Source organism: Pristiophorus japonicus, chromosome 9, assembly GCF_044704955.1.
Source record: "Pristiophorus japonicus isolate sPriJap1 chromosome 9, sPriJap1.hap1, whole genome shotgun sequence".
Classification (NCBI taxonomy): Eukaryota; Metazoa; Chordata; class Chondrichthyes; family Pristiophoridae; genus Pristiophorus; species Pristiophorus japonicus.
Genome location: NC_091985.1, coordinates 210031461 through 210056835, shown reverse-complemented (window position 1 = coordinate 210056835; position 25375 = coordinate 210031461). Strand labels below are relative to the sequence as shown.

Here is a 25375-nt window from a genome sequence, read left to right as displayed (position 1 = left end):
GCACAGGGGTCAACAACGAGGGTGTATAGGGTTAAAGTAATTGGGGGGGAGGTTTAGAAGCGATTTGAGGGGAAATTTCTTCACCCAGAAGGTGGTGGGGGTCTGGAACTCACTGCCTGAAAGGGTGGTAGAAGCAAAAACCCTCACCACAGTGCGTCCGTGAGGCTGAGAACTTTGTTGATAGCATGTTTCTGGGGGTGTTCACCCTGCAGCTTAAGTGAGTGCAGGTATAGGAGGGAATGGGTGACCGCCAGACAGACAAGGAGGACCAGGCAGGTGGGGCAGGAGTCCCCTGACTCACTAACCGGTTTTCAGTTCCGGATACTGGTGAGCCCGATGTTTGCACTGGGGAGTACAACCAATGCCAAGTCCACAGTACCACGGGTTGCTCAGCTGCAGGCAGATTTTAGGGAGCTACGAAAGCGATTAAAAGCACGACCTCAAAGGTCATAATCTCTTGATTACTCCTGGTGCCACGTACTAGTGAGTACAGAAATAGGAAGATAGAACAGATGAATGCACAGCTGGAGAGATAGTGCAGGAGGGAAGTCTTTAGATTCCTGAGACTTTGGGACCATTTCTGGAGGAGATGGGACCTGTACGTGCCGGGCGGGTTGCCCCTCAACAGGACCGGGACTGATATCCTCACCGGGGATTTTGCTAATGTTTGGAAGGCAGAAGAAACAAAGGCTAGAAAATAGACAACAAGGGAGTTTGGCAGTGCTAAATGCCAGTGCCAGTATGTTTCAGTGAGATCGCCCCTCATTCTTCTAAACTCTAAAGTGTATAGGCCCATTCTACACACTCTCTAATCATAAGACAGCCCTCTTCAGAAACACTTCAATGCCAGTGCAAGGAGTCTAGGGAATGATGGCAGATGAGATGAGGGCACTGATGGACATGTGTGAGTATGATATTGTAGCTATTAGTGAGACATGGCTAAAAGAACTACAGGAATGACAGCTCAACATTCCTGGTTACAGCGTTGCCAGTGACACCCACATCCCATGAATGAATAATAACGATGAATTTGAAATATTAGATGAAATAAACAGGTCTAGTTGCACCTCCCCTTTTCCTAATCTGTCACCATTCAGATAATAGTCTGTCTCTCTGTTTTTACCACCAAAGTGGATAACCTCACATTTATCCACAAAGGGCCTCGCACAACGAGATTGCTAATTAATCCTCTCTCATTACACAACACCCAGCCTAAGGTGGCCTCCCCACCCCCCCCCCAGTTGGTTCCTCGACATATTGGTCTAGAAAACCATCCCTTACGCACTCCAGGAAATCCTCCTCCATCGTATTGCTTCCAGTTTGGTTAGCCCAATCGATATGCATGTTAAAGTCACCCATGATAACTGCTGCACCTTTATTGCACGCACCCCTAATTTCCTGTTTGATGCCCTCCCCAACATCACTACTACTGTTTGGAGGTCTGTACACAACTCCCACTAATGTTTTTTGCCCTTTGGTGTTCTGCAGCTCTACCCATATAGATTCCACATCATCCAAGCTAATGTCCTTCCTAACTATTGCATTAATCTCTTCTTTAACCAGCAATGCTACCCCACCTCCTTTTCCTTTTATTCTATCCTTCCTGAAGCAAGGCTTTTGATAAGGTCCTATTGGCAGACTGGTCACAAAAGTTAAAGCTCATGGGATCCAGAACATAGTGACAAGTTGCATCCAAAATTGGCTAAGGCAGGAAGCAAAGTGTAATGGTCGATGGGTGTTTTTGTGACTGGGAGGATGTTTCCAGTGGGATTTTACAGGGCTCTACTTTAGTCCCTTTCTTTTTGTGGTATATAATCAATGATTTGGACTTGAATGTAGGGGTTTTGATTAAGAAGCTTGCAGATGATATGAAAATTGGTCGTGTGGTTGATAATGAAGAAGAAAGCTGTAGACTGCAGGAAGATATCAATGGACTGGTCAGGTGGGCACAACAGTGGCAAATGGAATTCAATCTGCAGAAATGTGAGGTAATGCATTTGTGAAGGGCTAACTAGACAAGTAAATACACAATAAATGGTAGGATACTGAGAAGTGTAGAGGAACAGAGGGACCTTGGAGTGCATGTCCATAGATCCCTGAAGGAACTAGGACGGGTAGATAAGGTGGTTATTAGCCGAGGCATAGAATATAAAAGCAGGGAGGTTATGCTTGAACTATATAAAATTCCAGTTACGCCACAGTTAGAGTACTGCGTGCAGTTAGAGTCACCACATTACAGGAAAGATGTGCAGTAAAGAGGGTACAGAGGAGATTTACGAGGATGCTGCCTCAACTGGAGAATTTTAACTGAGGAAAGATTGGATAGGCTGGGGTTGTTGTCTTTGGAATAGAGGAGGCTGAGGGGAGCCCTATTTGAGGTCTATAGAATTAAGAAGGGCCTAGATAGAGTGGATATGAAGGACCTATTTCCCTTAGCAGAGTGGTCAATAACCAGGGGGCATAGATTTAAAGTAATTAGTAGAAGGTTCAGATGGGATTTGAGGAGACAATTTTTCACGCAGTGGGTGGTGGGGGTCTGGAACTCACGCCTGAAAGGGAGGCAGAAACACTCATCACATACTCAACGTACTTTGATGCGCACATAAAGTGCCGTAACCTATAAGGTTACGGACCAAGAACTGGAAAGTGGGATTAGGCGGACATGGCTTCCTTCTGTGCTGTAAATTTCTGTAATTCTATGATCCTGTACTTGCAGTGGTGACTTTTGTAAATTATGAGGACAGGTTGCACAGACTAGGCTTGTATTCCTTTGAATTTCGAAGATTAATGGTTGACCTAATTAAGATGTTTAAGATGATTAAAGGAAAAACTATTTCCTCTGGTGAGGGCGTCCACCGCAAGATGGTTCAGGGGTGATGTCAGGAAGCACTCCCTCACACAAATGCTGAGAGGCTGTTTCTCGTGGCTCGAGAGTCTAGAACTCGGGGTCAGAGGGGCCAATATTCCTCATTGCCTTTAATTCTTCCTGCATCTAACCTGTCCAATCCCGTCAGAATTTTATATGTTTCTATGAGATCCCCTCTCATCCTTATAAACTCCAGTGAATACAGTCGATCCAGTCTCTCCTCATATGTCAGTCCTTCCATCCCGGAAATCAGTCTGGTGAACCTTCGCTGCACTCCCTCAAGAGCAAGAATGTCCTTCCTCAGATTAGGTGACCAAAACTGAACACAATATTCCAGGTGAGACCTCACCAAGGCCCTGTACAACTGCAGTAAGACCTCCCTGCTCCTATACTCAAATGCCCTAGCAATGAAGGCCAACATACCTTTGCCGCCTTCACCACCTACTGTACCTGCATGCCAACTTTCAATGACTGACGTACCATAACACCCAGGTCTCGTTGCACCTCCCCTTTTCCGAATCTGCCACCATTCAGATAATATTCTGCCTTCGTGTTATTGCCACCAAAGTGGATAACCTCACATTTATCCACATTATACTGCATCTGCCATGCATTTGCCCACTCACCTAGCCTGTCCAAGTCACCCTGCAGCCCCTTAGCGTCCTCCTCACAGCTCACACCGCCACCCAGCTTAATGTCATCTGCAAACTTGGAGATATTACACTCAATTCCCTTGTCCAAATCATTAATGTATATTGTAAATAGCTGGGGTCCCATCACTGAGCCCTTCGGAACCCCACTAGTCACCTCCTGCCATTCTGAAAAGCACCCATTTATCCCGACTCTCTGCTTCCTGTCTGCCAACCAGTTCTCTATCACGTCAGTACATTACCCCCCAATACAATGTGCTTTAATTTTGCACACCAATCTCTTGTGTGGGACCTTGTCAAAAGCCTTTTGAAAGTTCAAATACACCACATCCACTTGTTTACTCTACCAGTTACATCCTCAAAAAAATCTAGATTTGTCAAGCAGGATTTCCCTTTCATAAATCCATGCTGACTTGGACCGATCCCGTCACTGCTTTCCAATTGATTCCAACATTTTCCCCACTACTGATGTCAGGCTAACTGGTCTATAATTACCCCTTTTCTCTCTCCCTCGTTTCTTAAAAAGCGGTGTTACATTAGCTACCTTCCAGTCCATAGGAACTGATCCAGAGTCGATAGACTGTTGGAAAATGATCATCAATGCATCCACTATTTCTAGGGCTACTTCCTTAAGTACTCTGGGATGCAGACCATCAGGCCCTGGGGACATATCGGCCTTCAATCCCATCAATTTCCCGCCTAATAAGAATTTCCTTCAGTTCCTCCTTCTCACTAGACCCTTGGTCCCCTAGTATTTCCAGAAGGTTATTTGTGTCTTCCTTCGTAAAGACAGAACCAAAGTATTTGTTTAACTGGTCCGCCATTTCTTTGTTCCCCATTCTAAATTCACCTGAATCTGACTGCAAGGGACCTACATTTGTTTTCACTAATCTTTTTCTCTTCACATATTTGTAGAAGGTTTTGCAGTCACTTTTTATGTTCCCAGCAAGCTTCTCTCATACTCTATTTTCCCCCTTCTAATTAAACCCTTTGTCCTCCTCTGCTGTATTATAAAATTCTCCCAGTTCTCAGGTGTGCTGCTTTTTCTGGCCAATTTATATGCCTCTTCCTTGGATTTAACACAATCCTTAATTTCCTTTGTTAGCCACGGTTGAGCCACCTTCCCTGTTTTATTTTTACCCCATACAGGGATGTACAATTGTTGAAGTTCATCCATGTGATCTTTAAATATTTGCCATTGCCTATCCACCGTCAACCCTTTTTAAGTATCACTCGCCAGTCTATTCTAGCCAATTCGAGTCTCATACCATCGAAGTTACCGTTCCTTAAGTTCAGGACCCTAGTCTCTGAATTAACTGTGTCACTCTCCATCTTCATAAAGAATTCTACCATATTATGGTCACTCTTCCCCAAGGGGCCTCGCACAACAAGATTGCTAATTAGTCCTTTCTCATTACACATCACCCAGTCTAGGATGGCGAGCCCTCTAGTTGGTTCCTCAACATATTGGCCGAGAAAACCATCCCTAATACACTCCAGAAAATCCTTCTCCACCGCATTGCTACCAGTTTGGTTAGCCCAATCAATATGTAGGTTAAAGTCGCCCATGATGATTGCTGTACCTTTATTGCACACATCCCTAATTTCTTGTTTGATGCTGTCCCCAACCTCACTACTACTATTTGGTGGTCTGTACACAACTCCCACTAGCGTCTTCTGCCCTTTGGTATTCCGTAGCTCCACCCATACCGATTCCATATCATCCAAGCTAATGTCCTTCCTTACTATTGCATTAATTTCCTCTTTAATCAGCAATGCCACCCCACCTCCTTTTCCTTTCTGTCTATCCTTCCTGAATGTTGAATATCTCTGGATGTTGAGTTCCCAGCATTGGTCACCCTGGAGCCATGTCTCCGTGATCCCAAAATCTCTGCTCCTCCGCTTCTTTTAAAGTTTTACTATTTAATATTCATTTCCTCCCTTTTTCTTCCTGCCAAAATGTATCTCATCAGATTTCTCTGCACTAAATTTCATCTGACATCTACCTGCCCCATTTACAAACCTGTGCATTCAGACTGAACTCACTTACAGTCATCTTCACAGTTCCCCACGCTCCCCATTTTTGGCGTCATCTGGAGATCCGATCTTTTGCCCCATATACCCAAGTCCAGATCATTTCTCTCTATTGAGGAGCAATGGTCCCCACATTGACCCTGGGGGACACCACTGTTTACATCTCTCCAGTCTGAAGAACATCCATTAACCACTACTCTCTGTTTTCTGCTCTTTACCTAGCTTCCTCTCCACGTGGCCCTACTCCCTCTAATACTGTGAGCCTTAATTTGATCAACAAGCCTCCTGTACGGCATCTTATCAAACATTGTTTGACAATCCATCTACACAACATCCACTGCATTTCCTTTCTCACTGCACTGTGTTATTTCCTGAAATAATCCCTGCTGTGTGTCCTGAATGAACCCATTTCACTACCAAATGTTGCAATGTTTGCTCCACCCCAGAGTTCCATCTGTCTAAAGCCACAACAAAAGGTCCAATTTTTGCTGGAGTTTGACAGAAACCTGCTTTAAAAATGGGGCAGAGTTTCAGCAATCAGGGACGATCCAGCCTCAGCCCCGCCCACTGGATGTCACAAGCCCCGCCCCCTCACACTCCCATTGTTTGGAGGACCAGTCGCCCGCTCGGTCCTCCAGCCCCTCCCCCGCTCTTCCTATTGGTCTGGAGCTCCCGTCAATTACCCGGGCTGAATTAATGCTCAGTCTGGGGGTCTGGAGCTAATGTTGTGGAGTATTAAAAATATAACACTCACACGAAAGGGTTTTTGTAGAGAAAAGAGTTGTTTATTAAAAGCTGATTAATCAAGGGAGATCCGGCTTCATCAGTACCGTTACTGAGTGCTCTCAACGCCGATCTCACAGGACAAGCTGTGTAATTACATTTTTATACAGTTGATACAGTCAGCATGGTGGAACTACGTGGGGAAGTGTTCCATTGGTTAATACAGGTTACAACAATTTCATTGGGTGCAACAGTTACATTAATTTTATTGATTACAGTAATTTCTAATGATTCCATTGGTACATTCAGTTCTGACGACTGTTGCTAGGGAATAGCTGCCTACAGGTTATGTGTTACATTTCTAGGAACGTCTTCCCAGGCTAATTCTCAGACTAATGTCCTTGGCAGACATATGGCTTACCCTCTGCTTAAAAGAGGCATTGTCCCTGTTATCTCCTGTGGCTGGAACATCGTGGCGGCCTCTCATTATTTCTGTGAGCTGTTTACATAAATCTTGTGGGTGTTCTTATCTCCTAAGAGAATTTCTCTGACCTTAGTGTTTCTGCCTAATTCAGCTATTCTACCATGAATGCATTTTAAACCTTACTCTCAGTCTTACTTTATTTTAATTACACCGAATTACTTTATCCCTAATTAAGGTTTTTTGCTCTTACAATCCCCCATTTGATCAGGTGGTAACCCCTAATACCCACCACGAACAACAATTTTCCTTTCCCTGCCTTTTCCTGTCTTGATTCGTGTGTCTCTCGCCTCGGTTTCGTTGATCAGGCGATAGGATTGGGACACTCACGACTCATATCAGGTATTCATGCCGTCTTTGTGTTTGATTACATCTTTTTGGATCTAACAAAGGCTTTCTGCGTTCTTGGTTACGGGCCTTGGCCAACGTCTTTGCTCTGCGTCTCTTGTATCTGCCTGCACATTCTCCCCGGAGTATCAGCACCACTATCAGCTGCACTCGGACTAACACATGGGATATAATTCTAATCCCTATCTTGTAACTTTGCTCGGGTATGCCTCTCCTGTTTTTGCATTTGTTACATAACATCACCAACCAACCAACGGTCCTTTGAGCTCAGTTAAATCTTCAAGTAACGGGAATTGGTGGTGCTTGCTCTTCCATGTAATCATCAATATCTTGCTTAATCTCATCGCTTATATTGCCTTCCTGGCGTTTATATAGGTCATGTGTGCTCTTCCCACTACCACCGACACTCTGGGAGTAAAGCAAAAGTTAGGCATTGTAATGTTACAAGTCAAGCCTCCATCATCGTAAGTTCCCAGGCTAGTTACCACACAATATTCTCCTCACCCTTGATAGGCTTAATGTGTGGGTTCGGTTCGGGCAGGGCTTATTCCAATGACACATCCTTCTGTAGTATTGTCAAACCCACAGCTATCCTTGCTCCAGTCTCCCACTGGGTGAGTACATATAGTTAAGCTTCCTTCTCTCCGGCATCCGCATAAAGATATTCCCCTTATATTTCCATTCTTTTTGATCTCATACTGGTCCATCGCAGATGTACTCTTCCCCTCGTATTATGTTTGTTTCTCCTCCCATCCTCCTGTAACCGCATACACCCTAGTCATTCCTTTCAGGGTGCAGGCGTCTAATGGCCCAGTGTGCTGTACCATTTCTTTCAACTGGGTGCTATTTATCCAATCTGGAACTCGCCGCCCAGTTTGTATCTGATCCATATTGTGTCTCACCTGACCGATCATCCGTCTCCCATTGGCATGATGTGTCTCTTTTCCTGCCCTCGGCATCGTCCTCTCATTCCTGCTTATTTAGCTCGTTAATTGTTTGTGCATGGCCTTCCAATACGGATATACCCTCCAGCAGTATTTTGGATGTTTTAAATCCTAACTCTGAAGATTCTATCCCTATCCCGGCCTGTTTCCTCATCGTACCTCCATCGTTCTCCTCAAACTATCTGCTCCTGCTTGGATCACCTGTATAGCTAGTGCATCTACTAGCGAGGTCCCTGTACTTACTCCCTAAAGATGATCTCTGTCTTCCTCCTTTGTGTCTCAGCTGCTTATGATACTCCCTTGCTCCTGATGTGTCACTAGCTTTTCTCAGGATTGTGTCTAGCAATCGTGTGCACAGCACTTTAGTCTTGGGGCTAAACTTTTCTGGCAGGTATAGGTCTGTTAAATTTATGCTCACAGGTAACATTTCATGCTGCACATTGTCAAATAACAACATTCCCTCCGATCTCGTCACCAACCCGCCGGGCGGGCCTTCAGTAAGGGGATGTCAAGTAATTGGTGGTAGTGTTGTTGGTCCTGGGGTCGTGACTATTAATCATCACTGCTGGACCTGAATACTTTCTCTCTTCCTCACATATGACCTATTAACGAGGACGGCCCTAAGATCATGTCCCTCTCTGGGTCCAGACAATGTACTATTGCTTCTGTTCCAGGTTTAACTACCACGTGCTTTCCCAAGGTTAATTTGTTGGTTTACAATATTCAGGTAACATTTTGTTACCCACTTATCTTGTGGCTTCAAGATAAACGCTCCTGCCACTCAGATGCCGCCCCCTAGGAGCTGCTTTATGTAGTTGTTGTACCCTCTGGTGTGAGTATATGCTTCTGGGCCCCCTAGGGGCAGCCTTGTAGCTTGTCCTTGTAGAATCGGAAGGACGGTGGTGATCACGTTTATATTCTGTTGATAAAACACATCCTGCATATTCCAGGTTTTTAGTTTGTCTTACCATTTCTATTTCAACTGGATTGTTTGCACCGTTTCTCCGGGCATGTGCCCTTTTCCAGATCCACTTTATTATAGCCAGTATCCCTAATATTGCAAATATACATCCTAATCCTCTTTAAAAAGTCCATCTATCGTACCTTTATATTCTTTCAGCTGAGACCAGTGTTTCCATCGACCCCTACTTTTCATATCAATGCAAGCACATGTATCTCCACTAATTAATACCTCATATCGTCCGCTCCCCTAGGTGCGAACCCTGGTTTCTCTGCCACTTCCTTAACCATTACCTTCGCCCCCACCTCAGGGATTATAGCCGAGGCGGCTATCTCACTGTCTTCGTCCTCCTCCTTCTGCCTTTCTCGGACCTCCTGTCGCATACCTTTCAACTGCTCACTCAATTCCCTCACATACTTTCTGATTCTGTCTCGTAGGCGGCTTAATACCGAATATTCTACAAGTTTCTTTCATCACTTGATCCGTGAAATGAGTCCCTTGATCCGTGAAATGAGTCCCTTGATCCAAGCCAATCATGTGGTAATAAGACTGCCTCCCATTTAGCATTTCCACCAGTGTGTGTTTTGTGTGCAGTATTATTTCTCCTATCATTATGACAGACTCACTAATTTTGACTGCCTAAGTGGCACAATCCAGTGCGGCCAGGCATCTGGACAGACCGGCAGCCGCTGGAGATTGCTGTGTCGAGTAGTAAGCTATGGGTCTCATCCTATCCCCATGCATTTGTGTCACCGCGGCTCCATAGAAGCCTCCCTGGTTCTCACAATATATGTGGATCGGGAGATCCATGTTCGGGAGTCCCAGCCCTGGAGCTGACATTAGGGCTTCCTTCAGATTACCGTATGCTGCTTCTTGTTCGGGGCCCACTCTACAGTTTCTAAGGATGGTTTTCCCACTTTCACGAGCAGCTGTATTGGTTCTGCGATTGCCACAAAGTTAGGTACAAAATTCCTGCAAATAGTTAAAGAGCCCCAGTACCTTACGCACCCCTCGGACTGTTTTTGGTTGGGGCATAATCCTAATGGCCTCCTTCCTGTCAGTGAACATGGTCCTAGTTCCTTGGGATATTTCGTGTCCCAGGTACTATACCACAGCTTGTCCGATTTGTGCCTTTTTTGGGATTTACTTTGAATCCTGTGTCCTGCAGGACTTCCAGTATTTCTATATGTGCTCCTGTATGCCCCCTATCATCCTCGGATGTTATTAGTAAGATCATCTATGTATTGTAGTGTAGTACTCCTATACAGGGTTAAATCCACCTTTTCTATGGCTCAACTCATAGTCCGGTGGAATATAGCCGGGCTATTGTGGAACCCTTGTGGGACCCGTGTCCAGGTGTACTGATGGTCGCTGACTGTGAAGGCAAACTTATCTTGGGACTCTTTTGCCAGGGGTATGGACCAGAATCCATTGGCTATGTCTAATACAGTGAAGATCTTATGCTCTGGTTTTAATCCATTAAATGTGGTGGCTGGGCTGGCCACGATGGGATGTTGACGGGGAGTCACCTTATTGAGGGCAGTATAATCAATAGTTAACCGATATGATCCGTCCGGCTTTTGCATGGGCCAGACAGGGGCATTTGTTGTTCCCTCTACCTCTAAGTATACCGCTTTCCAGTAACTTCCTCCACTATCTGTCTCACAGCCTGTGCAGCTTCTGGTTTTATCAGGTAGTTGGACACTTCCCACATTAGCATGCCTGTCAAAATTACTCTGGTTCCCCCAAGGTATTTCTAGATTGTTTCCAAACCTTTTAGTTTTATTTCTTTTTTTAAGAGATCAGATTTAACATTTTATTTTGAATGTATCTCAGTATTTTGTTGTGCCTTCTCTTAACCCGTGGTACTTGAAACCTTCACAACAAAATGAGCTCTTCACTGTTCCCATCCTAATCTCTGCTCCCCTTTTGTAATATTTGTATTTATTGTTGGATTACAAAATGTCAAATATGGTAATACTGTGTTTTTTGATCGGACTTCTCATTTATGCTTATAGTGATTCACAGATCACAGAATGCAAAGTACTTGTTTTATAATTGTGTGCCCAATTTCTGTTTTAGAAGCTGAACATCAAAAACTCTAATCTTTTGCTCTGTAGCTTCAATTTTGTGATACAGTATTTCATAAATTACATCTTTTTAAGCTGCAGCTTCTGACGCAGTAGTTGTGTAATTTTATTAAAAAGGCTTCCAAACCCAAGATTTTCCAATACAACCAAAATGTTTATCAAGGAGAATCACCTGAAATATCTCAATCACAATTCAAATATTGTACTGCCAATCTTTTATTTAAAACTCTTTTTACTGAGCTAGAAGTTTTCATGTCAAGGTTTTATACAAAGGAAAATGGGAGCGTACTTCCCCAGTCCGCAGGCTTTTTTTGAAGGCATTACAATTTCCCTTCTCCGTTCTTTATCTCATTCCTAGACTAAATTTATTGTCTTTCAACCCAATGTAATCAATGATTATATGTTTCTTTTGACAAGTAAATGAGCGTGTCGAAATTCTTTTTAAAAACCAACGGGACCACGCATTTTTGAACTTTTGCTCAACAAACCTATCTTTTGTGAATTTCCTAGCTCTGTAACTTATCATCCGAATAAATCCGCACCTGTGCTTCTACCTTAAAATGTAATTCAATTCTAGGTTCACACTTTCTTAAAACTTCCCACATACAGGACAACACTACAAAGGGTTTAAAAAAAAAACTTTCACTGTCCGAAAAAGTGGGTGGAGCGAAAACAAACAGACAGCTCCACCATTTTTTCCAAACAGGCTTTCAGACACATGAAAAATTCATTAATTCCCACCTCAAATATTCCGCAGTCAAAAATCACACAAGCACTTTCATTCAAAGACAAACGTTCACCAAAGTCTCTCTTCATTCAACAAAGCTTATTAATTGTTTGGTCAGCTCTATTTTTGGATCTATACGTCACTTAAGATAGTCACTATCAGGTTTTTTATGGTCATCCGAAAAATATCCTAGCCCCCCATAAGAGAGCAGTGTCCAGCATATCTTTACACGTCATACTCAGTTTTTGATACGTCTACCCTTATATCGGTTTCACTGTATTCTCAGATGCTGACTGTCTTCCCACTTGTATCACCTAACCCCAGTGTCTACAGTCCCACTGACTTCTTATCGATTAAACTGTATTCTAGATACTGACTGTCCCTCCAGTCAGTTTCCCCTACCCCTAGAGCCTGCAATCCCATCGACACCTTATCGATTTATCTGTATTCTAGATACTAATGGTTCCTCTACCCGGTTCCCCTTGAACTTAGAGGCCATATCCACATCGATGCCTTCTGATAGTGTCTATCGTGACTTCCCAATTCGCCAAAGTCTTTAACACCATAACAGACTTTTCACAGATTCAAGTACCCCGGGCAAAAGACACGTCTCATAACGGCTCACGTCGGATTATGAGGTAGTTGAAGATACTCACTCGTGATGGATTCGTATACGTTTGTCTGTCGGCTGCCCATTGTAACCCTGCTTGCAGCGCCATAATGTTGTGGGGTATTAAAAATATAACACTCACACAAAAGGTTTTTTTATAGAGAAAAGAGTTGTTTATTAAAACCTGATTAATCAAGGGCGATCTGGCCTCATCAGTACCGTTACTGAGTGCTCTCAACATCGATCTCATAGAACAAGCTGTGTAATTACATTTTTATACAGTTTAGATACAGTCAAAATGGTGGAACTACGCGGGGAAGTGTTCCATTGGTTAATACAGGTTACAACAATTTCATTGGGTGCTACAGTTACATTAATTTTATTGGTTTCAGTAATTTCTAATGATTCCATTGGTACAATCAGTTCTGACGACTGTTGCTAGAGAATAGCAGGTTACGTGTTACATTTCTGGGAACGTCTTCCCAGACTAATTCTCAGACTGATGTCCTTGGCAGACATATGGCTACCCTCTGCTTAAAAGAGGCATTGTCCCTGTTATCTCCTGTGGCTGGAACATTGTGGCCTCCTCTCATTATTTCTGTGAGCTGTCTACATAAATCTTGTGGGTGTTCTTATCTCCCAAGAGAATTTCTCTGACCTTAGTGTTTCTGCCTAATTCAGCTATTGTACCATGAACGCATTTTAAACCTTACTCTCAGTCTTTCTTACTTAATTTTAATTACAACGATTTACTTTACCCCTAATTAAAGTTTTTCGCTCTTACAAGCTGCATTTGGAAAATAAACATTAATTGAACCTGTCAGTTACGGCATTCATTAAATTGTAATTAATAAAAATCACCAGAAAAAATATCTTCTGGAGTTTACTCAATGGGGTGTGAGTCTCCGCTGAGGGTTTGTTACAGTTTTGGTCTCCAAATCCAATCAAAACGGCCTGATTTTGGTCAGCTTGAATAGTGAACATACTGCAGACCTGTCTGCTCACCGATTTTTAAAATAATTTATTAATATTATTTATTGTCCCTCTGCCCCCAATCTTGATGGGGTGACAAAATACAATTCATTTCCCCAAATTTGTCTTTCAATTATTGGAAAAAATCCTGAGGGACAGGATAAATTTTCATTCAGAAAGACACGAATTAATCAGGGACAGTCAGCATGGATTTGTTAAGGGAAGGTCGTGTCTGACTAACTTGATTGAAGTTTTTAAGGAGGTAACATGGAGGGTTGATGAGAGTGGTGCGTTTGATGTAGTCTATAAGGATTTTAGCAAGGCTTTTGATAAGGTCCCACATGGCAGACTGGTCACGAAAGTAAAAGCCGATGGGATCCGAGGCAAAGTGGCAAGTTGATCCAAAATTGGCTGAGGCAGGAAGCAAAGGGTAATGGTTGATGGGTGTTTTTGTGACTGGAAGGCTGTTTCCAGTGGGGTTCCACAGGGCTCAGTACTTGGTCCCTTGCTTTTTGTGGTATATAATCAATGATGTAGACTTGAATGTAGGGGGTATGATTAAGAAGTTTGCAGATGATACAAAAATTGACTGTGTAGTTGATGAGACAAAGCTGCAGACTGCAGGAAGATATCAATGAACTGGTCAGGTGGTAGAACAGTGGCAAATGGAATTCAAGAAGTGTGAGGTAATGCAGTGAGGTAATGGGGAGGTCTAACAAGATGAGGGAATACACAATAAATGGTAGGACATTGAAGTGTAGAGGAACAGAGGGACCTTGGTGTGCAGGTCCACAAATCCTTGAAGGAAGCAGGACAGATAGAATAAGGTGGTTAAAAGGCAGAAGGCATACGGAATACTTGCCAAGGCATGGAATACAAGATCAGGGAGGTTGTGTTTGAAGTGTATAAAACACGAGTTAGGCCACAGCTAGAGTACTGCGTGCAGTTCTGGTCACCACATTACAGGAACGAGAGGGTACAGAAGAGATATGAGGATGTTGCCTGTACTGGTGAATTTTTAGCTATGAGGAAAGATTGGCTAGGCTGGGGTTGTTTTCTTTCGAACAGCGGAGGCTGAGGTGCATAAAATTGAGGGGTCTAGATCGAGTGGCTAGGAGGGACCTATTCACCTTAGCAGAGGGAAAATAACCAGGAGGCATAGATTTAAAGTAATTGGTAGAAGGTATAGAGGGGATTTCAGGAGAATTTTTTCGCACAGGTTGGAGGGGGTCTGGAACACTCTGCCTGAAAGGGTGGAAGAGGCAGAAACCCTCATAGCATTTAAAACGTACTTGGATATGCACTTGAAATGCCATAACCTACAAGGCTACGGACCAAGAGCTGGAAAGTGGGATTAGACTGTACAGCTGTTTGTCAGCCAGCACACACACACTGGGTTGAATGGCCTCCTTCTGTGATGTAAATTTCTATGAAAACTAGAATTGTCTGTTCTGAATTTCTATCCTGCATTCAGTGATGGTTTTTCTAAACTCCTTTTACAGGGCTTTAGAAGGGAAGGATTTGCAGACGGGAAACTCAAACGAGATATCGCATCAAGATCTGACAGAGTTACTCCATTCATCAGGACCTGAATATCATCTGCCTTTGAATGTGGAAGAAGAAATGTTTGTCTATTCTGTCTGTGGGAAACGATTTCAAACATCAGTGTGACTGGAAAAGCACCAGACACACACACACCCGAGTGAGAGTGTTCTAGTGAACTGCCTGTGGAAAGAGCTTTAACCAGTTACACAGCCTGAAAAACATCGCACCATTCACAGCAGGGAGAAACCGTACACGTCTTCTGTGTGTGGACGAGGCTTCAACTGATCGTCCAACCTGGAGAGACACAAGGGCACCCACACCATGGAGAAACCGTGGGAATGTGGGGACTGTGGGAAGAGATTCAATTCTCTGTCTGAGCTGGAAACTCATCGATGCAGTTACACTGGGGAGAAGCCGGTCACCTGCTCAGAGTGTGGGAAGGGATTCACACTGACATCCCACCTGCTGACACACCAGCGAGTTCACACTGGGGAGAGACCGTTCACCTGCACCGAGTGTGGGAAGGGATTCACTTACCCATCCCACCTGCTGACACACCAGCGAGTTCACACTGGGGAGAGGCCGTTCACCTGCTCCGTGTGTGGGAAGGGATTCGCTCAGTCATCCAACCTGCTGACACACCAGCGAATTCACACTGGGGAGAGACCGTTCACCTGCTCCGTGTGTGGGGAGGGATTCACTCAGTCATGCAATCTGCTGACACACCAGCGAATGCATACTGGGGAAAGGCCGTTCACTTGCTCGGTGTGTGGGAAGGGATTCTCATTGTCGTCCCTACTGTTGAGACACCAGCGGGTTCACACCGGGGAGAGGCCGTTCAGCTGCTCAATGTGTGGGAAGAGATTCACTCAGTCATCCCACCTGTTGACACACCAGCGAGTTCACACCGGGGAGCGGCCGTTCACCTGCTCTGACTGTGGGAAGGGATTCACTAATTCATCCTACCTGCTGAAACACCAGCGAGTTCACACTGGGGAGAGGCCGTTCATCTGCTCCGAATGTGGGAAGGGATTCACTGATTCATCCAACCTGCTGACACACCAATATACTCACCGGAGAAAGACTGTTCCCCTGCTCAGTGTGTGAGAAGAGATTGACTCGGTCATATACCCTGCGGAGACACCAGGGAGTTCACACCGGGGAGAGGCCGTTCACCTGCTCCCTGTGTGGGAAGATTGGACCTGTTCATCCCACCTGCTGAGACACCATCAAATTCACTGCAGGGGTTGGATTCTGCTGTTAATCACATCCAGGACTGAACCATGTTCATTCTGACAGTTGGAGTTTGTTTCTGCTGATGTTAATAACCCCAAAACTGGGCTGGAGTTTAATATTTTGATATGTCAAGTAAATCAGCTTTCTTTCAAACACACTGTCGAGCATTTGATATCTCCAAGATAAGAGAAAACTACCTGATGTCCGATTACAGACTTCCATTTTTGGGCCTTTCCTGCTTTCTAACTCTAGATTATTTCAGTTCTCACACCTTCGGTTACTCTCGGGGACATGTTCCAGCTTGTGTGATGAAGTGCTTCCTGTCATCACCATGAATGGCCTAGCTCTAATTTTAAGGTTATGACCTCTTGTTTTGGACTCCCCCACCATAGGAAATAGTTTCTTTATCTACCCTACCATCTCTTTTAATCATAAAACACCTCAATTAGATCACCCTTTAATCTTCTATATTCAAGGGAATACAAGCCTCGTCTCCACAACCTGCCCTCATAATTTACAAAAGTCATCACAAATACAGGGTAGAAATTCTGAACACATAGTTCTAGTTTCTCTGAAACATTCTTTCGTTTCTAGTCCCTAAGCTGCAAGTCCCCCATCCAACGCACTCTTCTCGTCACATCCTCTCTGTTTGAAATCCAGATTCAATGCACGCTCTGATTTCTCCATTTCACTCCTGAAGGTGCTGCGTGATGTTGGGGTTCGGTCCCAGTCACTATTTGCCCTCAAACAGATACATAATGAGGGGAAATCAATCTCTACCTTTAACTCTCAGCGATATGGAAAGAGGGAAATGAATGATCTTTTAAACACCTGGTCCACTTGGCACTGAAGTGTCTGAAACTCCACTGCCTGTGGAAAGAGCTTTAACATCGCACCAGGGAAACAAAATAGTGACAAATGTTAAACTGTTTTATTGACAAAAGAAATCTTGCGTGAGTTTTTAAACCATAAATTGTTTAATGGCTTCACACTGACTCACCAGACTGTCCGACTCAGGTTACACCCCTCAAGCTCCACGATTGGTTGCAGAACATGCTGCTCCCTGGGACTCCGGCCTCTCTCCCTGTTGGTTCCCAGGGCAATCAATCACCACTCGCCAACATTATACTTCCAGATGAGGTTCAGGGGCTCAGAGGAAGGAAATAAATGAGGCTTTGAAACTGAGATGGGAAATGCAATTAGAGAAACGTGATTCAATATATTAACAAAACTATTTAAAATCAAATGAAATGAATTATAATTTCATGCCAAGTGGGAAACAAGTGATGTCTGGACTGTGCAGGAGTGTTTGCGCCTGGTTACAGAATGTGTCACTGGCTCTCCGCTCCAAATGAAGTTCTTCCAGTTTTGCTAGAGTAAATAAGGAGCAACTGTTTCCATTGGCAGAATGATTGGTCTCCAGGGGACACAGATTTAAGGCGATTGGCAAAAGAACTAGAGACAACATGAGGAAACTTTCACACAGCGAGTTGTGATCTGGAATGCACTCATGATGGCTCAAGTGTCCACCTTCTGTGCTGTCCCATTCTATGATTATGGCGGATGTCCATACACAGAGTGCTCCACGTGGTGGAATATTCCCTATCTCCATCAGCTGGGTGGGGGTGGGGGGGTACAGTACTTCTGAGCCCAGTAGGACCACCAATTTCCCATGTGGGACTGTCGAAGGAGGTGGGTTTCCTTCCCTGAAGGACATTAGTGAACCAGTTGGGTTTTTACGACAATCCGGCAGCTTTCATGGTCACTTTTTCTAGTGCAGGCCCCACATATGACCAGATTCTTTCAGCTCAATTTCATAAACTGTCTATGCTTTTGTGGGTTCTCTCTCTCACTCCATTTTTCCTGTTTGGAATTCATTTTACAGGTATTAAAATGGGACAATTTGTAGACTGGAAGCTCAAATCAAACATCACATCGAGATCTGACGGTGTAACTCAATACATCGGGATCTGAATATCATTTGAACATGGAATCAAAAAGCACCGTTCACAGCGGGAGAAACGGTACATGTGCTCTCTGTGGACAAGGCTTCAACCGATCCTCTGACCCGTCGAGACACCAACGAGTTCACACTGGGGAGAGACTGTTCACCTGCTCAGAGTGTGGGAAGTGATTCACTCGGTCATCCTCACTAAACACCAGCGAGTTCACACTGGGGAGAGATTGTTCACCTGCTCATGTAGAGTGTGGGAAGGGACTCACTCGGTTATCCTCACTAAACACCAGTGAGTTCACACTTGAGAGAGGCTAGTCACCTGCTCAGAGTGTGGGAAGGAATTCACTTGGTCATCCATCCTGCTGATACACCAGCGAGTTCACACTGTGGGGAGAAGCCTTTTAAATGCCCGGATTGTGGGAGTGCGATAAAAGTTCCAGGGAACTGACGTGCCATCCACGTGTTCACACTGACTAGAGACTATTCAGGTGGGCTTTTATCTGACCTCACTGTACACCAGTGCACTCACTGGGGAGAGACCGTTCATCTGGTCCGAGTGTGGGAAGGGAGCCTCAGTGATCCAGCCTGTTGACACACCAGCGAGTTCACAAGTGATTGCAGGAGTTGGATTCTGCTGTTAATCAAATCCAGGATTGAATTGTGTTCATTCTGCCAGTTGGGGTTTGTTTCTGCTGATAATACTCCTGTAACTGGACTGGACTTTACTATTTGGGATATAGGTAAATAAATCAGTGTTACTTTCAACACATTGCTGCAGATTTTTGTCTTTCCCACCTGAGTGTTTAGCATCATCTGGTTGGAGCTCAGAGAGGACAATCTGGAGGGAGGATTGTACGCTGGGAACAGAGCTTCAGCCTGGACACAGTCCTTCAGGGCCACACTGAGAGGGGCAAATGGCACTTTGGTCCTTCTCGTCTTTCTTCACTGACAGCAAACTCTCTGTTTAGGTTAATCTTGACGTGTTTAAGGACCAGATGATATTCACTCAAGGGTGTTTAAAGAGATGGGACGCGTGCTCTGTGAACCCCTTGCCCATATCTTCAACAGCTCAATAGAGTCAGGGATTGTGCCCTGAGATTGGAAGGCAGCTCACGTAGCTCCCATTTTCCAGATTGGGAACAAATCCGAGCCAGGGAACTAAAGGCGCATCAATGTGACCTCGATCACTGGGAAGATGTTTGAAGGGATTCCAGGAGATGCTGTTTTCGATCATGGGGAACGGGAAGGGGCCCATTAGAGATACTGAACACGGCTTCCACAAAACAAGGTCACGTCTTACAAACTAGCTTGAGTTTGTAAAGAAGTTGTTAGGTTGGTGGATGGGGGGAATTCGGTTGACATTGTCGACCTCAGGGGTGTCAAACTCATTTCTTATGGTGGGTCTGATCCAATATCCTGGCACTTGGCGTGGGCCACATTCAGCAAAAGTTATTAACATAGGAATAAATGGAGATAAACTATCGGAATTTACATTTAGATTTTATTTACTGCTGTTGCTCACAATCCCTGGCACCCCTTAGCTTGAGCATTTGTGTACTGACCCTGGTCAAACCATAACCACAAGGATATCTGTGCATTGCTCTGACTGTGGACCACAAGGCTGTGTCACTATCCCACATACACATACCGTTGCCTTGTTTCACATCTCCATACAAACACCATCTCTTTACACATCCCCTTTCTATACAATTACAACAGACATGAACAAGGGCCTGAGGCTGATTAAAAGAAATAAGAACATAAGATAATAGGAGCAGGAGTAGGGCATTTGGCCCCTCGAGCCTGCTCCGCCATTCCACAAGATCCTGGCCTCAACTCCACTTCCCTGCCCGCTTCTGATAACCCTCGACACCTTTATTGTTCAAAAATCTGCCTATCTCCACCTTAAATACATTCAATGACCCAGCCTCCACAGCTCTCTGGGGCAGAGAATTCCAGATTCACGAGGCTCTGAGAAAAAATTCCTCCACATCTCAGTTCTAAATGGCCGACCCCTTATTCTGAAACTATGCCCCCTAGTTCTAGATTCCCCCACGAGGGAAAACATCCTCTCTGCATCTACCCTGTCAAGCCCCATCAGAATTTTATACGTTTCAATAAGATTACCTCTCAGTCTTCGAAACTCCAATGGGTAATAGGCCCAACTTGCTTAACCTATCTTCATAAGGCAACCCCTTCATCTCAGAAATCAACCTCGTGAACCTTCTCTGAACTGCTTCCAATGTAAGTATATCCTTCCTTAAATAAGCAGACCAAAACTGTACACAGTCAGGTTGAACCTTTCTTATCCAGGACTCCCTTATCCAGGTGGTGCATGCACAGAACACGACCCATTCACCCCGCCCCCCAGGTTTCCCATTCCTTTTTTTAGGCACAACGGTTATACCTTTCCTTTATGATTTAATTAAATCATTCACCTAAACAGAAAATCAACACACAAAAGCAAGTGATCAGCAGCAGCAGAAGCCCCTCAACATAGAACACCTCGGAGCCTACCTACAGCTCGGGGCCCGCTGGTCCCACTGGACACCTCTTGATCCGCCGACATCTCTGGGCCCGCTTGTCCCACCGACACCTCTGGGCCCGCTGATCACCGACACCTCTGGGCCCGCTGATCACCGACACCTCTGGGCCCGCTGAATCCGCCGACACCTCTGGGCCCGCTGGATCCGCCGACACCGCTGGGCCCGCTGGATCCGCCGACACCTCTGGGCCCACTGGATCCGCCGACACCTCTGGGCCCACTGGATCCGCCGACACCTCTGGATCCGCCGACACCTCTGGGTCCGATGGATCCGCCAACACCTCTGGGTCCGCTGGATCCGCCGACACCTCTGGGTCCGCTGGATCCGCCGACACCTCTGGGTCCGCTGGATCCACCGACATCTCTGGGTCCGCTGGATCCGCCGACACCTCTGGGTCCGCTGGATCCACCGACATCTCTGGGTCCGCTGGATCCGCCTACACCTCTGGGTCCGCTGGATCCGCCGACGCCTCTGGGTCCGCTGGATCCGCCGACACTTCTGGGTCCGCTGGATCCGCCGACACCTCTGGTCCCGCTGGGTCCGCCGACACCTCTGGGCCCGCTGGTGCCACTGGACACCTCTTGATCCGCCGACACCTCTGGGCCCATTGGATCCGCCGACACCTCTGGGCCCGCTGGATCCGCCAACACCTCTGGGCCCGCTGATCACCGACACCTCTGGGCCCACTGGATCCGCTGACACCTCTGGTCCCACTGGGTCCGCCAACACCTCTGGGCCTGCTGGATCCGCCAACACCTCTGGGCCCGCTGGATCCGCCAACACCTCTGGGCCCGCTGATCACTGATACCTCTGGGCCCACTGGATCCGCCGACACCTCTGGGCTCGCTGGTCCCACCAACACCCCTGGGCCCACTGGATCCGCCGACACCTCTGGGCTCGCTGGTCCCACCAACACCTCTGGGCCCGCTGGATCCGCCAACACCTCTGGGACCGACCGCTGGATCCGCCAACACCTCTGGGCCCACTGATCACCGACACCTCTGGGCCCACTGGATCTGCCGACACCTCTGGGCCCGCTGGTCCCACCGACACCTCTGGGCCCACTGGTCCCACCAACACCTCTGGGCCCGCTGGTCCCACCGACACCTCTGGGCCCGCTGATCACCGACACCTTTGGGCCCGCTGGTCCCACCGACACCTCTGGGCCCGCTGGTCCCACCGACACCTCTGGGCCCGCTGATTAGCGACACCTCTGGGCCCGCTGGATCCACCGACACCTCTGGGCCCGCTGGATCCGCCAACACCTCTGGGCCCACTGGATCCGCCGACACCTCTGGGCCCGCTGGTCCCACCAACACCTCTGGGCCTACTGGATCCGCCAACACCTCTGGGCCCGCTGGATCCGCCGACACCTCGGGGCCCATTGGATCCGCCGATGCCTCGGGGTATGCTCGGCTCACTGACACTTCAGTGCCCAACCTCGGGCAACCTCCTCCCCCCGACCTTGGGTGACTTCCTCCCATCCCTCGGGCCGATGACCTCCCCTTATCTGACAAAACCCCTCATCCGGCACAGGCCAGGTCCCAAGGATGCTGGATAAGGGAGGGTCCACCTGTACTCCAGGTGTGGCCTCACCAATGCCCTATACAGTTGTAGCAAGACTTCCTGACTTTTATCTCCCTTGCAATAAACGCCAGTATTCCATTTGCCACACATTTCATTGCAGCAAAGGTTACACTGGGAGAAATGTTCAGTTAGTTTCCATTACAGGCAAAATGCAGAGCAAAAGAGCAGCACACTGGCATCTTAACAGTGTCTCATTGGCCTACAGGCTTTTGTTAAATACATTTGCTGAGTGGATATAAATGGAAACTAGCTTTGCAAGTGTGATGCTCTATTCACCCATCGAAGGTGAGAGAGATGCTGTTGGAGCACACGCTAAGTCCAGTAGCTGAAAGTGATTAACCGACTGGGTTTTATATTTTGTGATCCTGGATCTGTTACCAATACCAGCAAAATTAAAGCCCATGGAATATAATGGACAGTGGCAGCATGGATACGAAATTGGCTAAGTGACAGGAAACAGAGTAGTGGGGAAAGGTTGTTTTTCAGACTGTAGAATGAATGCAGTGGTGTTCCCCAGGGGTCGGCACTAGGTACCACTGCTTTTCTTGATATATATTAATGACTTAGACTTGGGTCTAAGTCATTAATATATCCAAATTTGCAGATGACACAAAACTTGGAAGTATAGTGAACAGTGAGGAGGATAGTGAAAGACTTCAGGAAGACAGACAGGCTGGTGAAATGAACGGACACGTGACAGATGAAATTTAATGCAGAAAGGTTCAAAGTGATACATTTTGGTGGGAAGAACTAGGAGAGGAAATATAAATGAAAAGGTACAATTTTAAATGGGTGCATGAACAGAGAGACCTGGGGGTATACGTGCACAAATCTTTGAAGGTGGCAGCGTGGGTTGAGAATGCAGTTAAAGAAACTTACAGGATCTTGGGCTTCAAGAATAGAGGTATAGAGTACAATGACAGAGAATGGGACGAACTTGGATCTGGACTGAAGGCAATGGAGATTGAACAGTTTCCCGTTTGTTCTGTAGACTAGCTCCACTCCAGTGGGGAGCTTACTGAGGGTGTGATGCAGCTCTGCAGTAAGGAAGAACGAGAAGAACGAGAAGAGCGTTGGTGCGATGACACAGCCTTTCTTGACCCCGGTCCGAACGTGGATTGGGTCTGTGGTGGATCCGTTGGTCAGGACCACAGCTTGCATGTCATCATGGAGCAGGCAGAGGATGGTGACAAACTTGGAGGGCAGCTGAATTTGAGGAGGCACCTCCATAATACTTCACGGTTGACAGTATCGAAAGCATTTGTGAGGTCAAAGAAGGCCATGTACAGAGGTTGGTATTGTTTCCTGTATTTCTCTTGAATTTGACTCGCGGTGAAGATCACATTCCTTGTTCCCCTTAGTGGGCGGAATCTGCATTGCAACTCTGGGAGGAGCTCTTCAATCACAGGGAGAAGGCGATTGAGGAGGATACTTGTCATTGAATTACAGTACGCAGATGACGCTTGCATCTGCGCATACTCAGAGACCGAACACCAAACCATCGCCAATGCCTTCACAGAAGAGTAGGGGAGCATGGGCCTTACACTAAACATCAGTAAGACAAAAGTCCTCTACCAACCTGCCCCCGATCACACAGTACTGCCCCCCCCCCCACCCCCGATTATCAAAATCCACAATGAGGCCTTGGACAACGTGAACCATTTCCCATACTTTGGGAACCTACTGTCAACAAGGGCAGACATCGATGATAAAGTCCAACACTGCCTTCAGTGCGCCAGTGCAGCCTTCGGTCACCTGAGGAACAGAATGTTTGAAGACAAGGACCTCTGTGCCGGCACAGAGATCATGGTTTACAGAGCAGTAGTGATACCCGCCCTCCTATATGCTTCAGAGACATGGACAATGTGCAGCAGGCACCTCAAAACACGAGAAAAGTATCACCAACGCTGCCTTCGCAAGATCCTGCAAATGTATTGGCAGGATAGGTGCACCAACATCAGTGTTCTCGCTCAGGCCAACGTCCCAAGCATCAAAGCATTGACTATGCTCAATCAGCTCTGATGGATGGACCACATTGTCTGCATGCCCGATACGAGACTCCTGAAACAAGCACTCTACTCAGATCTCTGACGTGGCAAGTGAGCCCCAAGTGGGCAGAGGAAATGCTTCAAGGACACCCTTAAAGCCTCCGAGAAAAGGTGAAACATCCCACGGACACCTGGGAATCCCTGGCACAAGACCGCTCAAAGTGGAGGAAAAACATCCGGGAAGGCGCCAAACACCTCGAGTCTCTTCGCCTGGAGCTAGGGGAAGACAAGCCCAAACAGCGGAAGGAGCGCACGACAACCCAAGCACCCCACCCATCTGTCCCTTCAAACAAAATCCCATCAACCACCATCTGCCCCACCTGTGACAGAGACTGTAGGTCCCGCATTGGACTCATAAGTCACCTGAGAACTCATTAGTGCAGAAGCAAGTCATCCTCGACTCCGAGGGACTGCCTAAGAAGAAGATAGCGTACAAAAGTGTGGATATTATGATGAACCTGTATAAAATACTGGTTCGGCCTCAACTGGAGTATTGTGTCCAAAGGCAACATAAGAAAAACATTTTTACGCAGTGAGTTGGTCCAGACCTGCAGTAATCACCGGGCAGTGTGAGCTGAGAGTGCGCTGTGGGGCAGCAGCGCCAGGCGGTAACACGGGAGGTGAGTGAGCTCCAGGGAGAGGGTTAGAGAAACACTGGGAGAAAAGCACCGAGTGCGGCCCCGAGCCCCATTATCCACATTATCCACTTTACAAACATCTGGTGTGGTGGGCCTCAGGCCCGAACAAGATCCTACGGGTTCGGCGAGTTCACAAGTGACTGCAGGGGCTGTGTTCTACTGTTATTGCTGCTGTTAATTACATCGTGCTCATTTTGACAGTTGGGGATTGTTTCAGCTGATGTTAACAACCCCTATAACTGGGCAGGAGTTTAATATTTTGATATTTCAAATAACACAATGTGTTGGTATTTGATTTCACCAAGATAAGAGGAGACTAATTGATGTCCTGTTACCGACTGCTCCAATTTTAGGCCTTTTCTCCTTTCTAACGTGATATTATTTCTGTTCTCATACCTTGTAACTCACATGG

General features: G+C 46.3%; 1 pseudogene; it reads left to right on the top strand.

The window, feature by feature from the left end:
- LOC139273578 (zinc finger protein 774-like) overlaps positions 1-18909 on the top strand; it is a 35986-nt pseudogene extending 17077 nt beyond the window's left edge.
- Positions 18910-25375: the final 6466 nt, after the last annotated feature.